At 41.5% G+C, this 1,213-nt stretch overlaps 1 non-coding gene across 1 annotated transcript; it reads right to left on the reverse strand.

The window, feature by feature from the left end:
• Window positions 1-531: 531 nt before the first annotated feature.
• LOC145403000 (5S ribosomal RNA) lies at window positions 532-650 on the reverse strand. Its single transcript, XR_013897918.1, has one exon. It is a non-coding gene; the product is annotated as a 5S ribosomal RNA (ribosomal RNA).
• Window positions 651-1,213: the final 563 nt, after the last annotated feature.

Here is a 1,213-nt window from a genome sequence, read left to right on the forward strand (position 1 = left end):
CCAGCAAGTAATCACTGACGCAGCATGGGTGAAGCTACAATGGTGTGTATGGGCCAAAAAAAATATATATACATATTCATCTATTTTACTTATTAATGTATTTAGTTATTTATAATTGAATATGGGTGTTTTATTTAATTTTCGACGCCTTTGTTTCTTTATTTACTTATTTATTTCATTATTTATTTATTTACTTCATCTTGTTCTGTCATCATGTTCCAGACTGCCATGTGTTCGGGGGCAGTGGACACCTCGTGGCTTGTTTTTTACTTGAGATTGATTGTAGTACACACACACGCACTCTCTCTCTCTCTCAACACATTCAATCCGAGGACCTACTGTTATTCTTGCCAATGCCAGATGATTATTTTTTGACATGGGAGTGTTTTTGAGGGGTGTGAGATACAACCCAAATACATTCATTCATTGCCAGACGCCATGTATCCCAGACGGGGTGGCCAAGGGCTCAGAGTTAATTGTTTTACAGGGAGGGGCACTAATCCTCCACCAACCCCACTTGACATGTAGGGATGCCAACAGCATCTGGTGTTCCCAGGCGGTCACCCATCCAAGTACTAACCAGACCCAACGTTGCTTAACTTCGCTGATCGAACGGGAAGCGGTGTACTCAACGTGGTATGACCGTTGGCCTCAACCCAAATACACTTCTTCATTAATAAAAGTTGACCTCATGTTAACCCAAAATAGTCTTGTGTTACTAAAAATTGAATGAAAAATACGTCATAGATTTCAAGGGGTTAAGCAGAATGTTATTTCCTTCAAAGGGGAAGATATAAGAAAAGAAGGGAAGGAGGAAGGAAAGGAGAAAAGAAGAATTGAAAGACGGATAAACTAGAGACCCCCTCAAGAGGAGAGTCACACCAGCTGCGTGCCGATACATATCTTTTGCGGCTTGGAATATGGCCTTGACCTTGACCTATTTTCATCAGTTACCAATTCGTCCGAGATTTTCATCCTTACCCCACACCCGTAAAATTTTATGATATCTTGAGCGGTTTCGACGTTATCGTGCAAAAGGCACAGGGACACACACACAGACAGAAAGACACTCTGAAAACAATAACAGCATCGCTATCGCTGCTGGTAAAGAAACTTTAAAGAGGCTTATCGGAGGAAAGTACAATATATCCATTCCTACGTCCAGACACACACACACACACACACACACACACACACACACACACACACACAC

The sequence above is a fragment of the Coenobita brevimanus genome, chromosome 59 (assembly GCF_032717465.1).
Source record: "Coenobita brevimanus isolate Jiangsu-jjx chromosome 59, ASM3271746v2, whole genome shotgun sequence".
NCBI classification, from domain to species: Eukaryota; Metazoa; Arthropoda; class Malacostraca; order Decapoda; family Coenobitidae; genus Coenobita; species Coenobita brevimanus.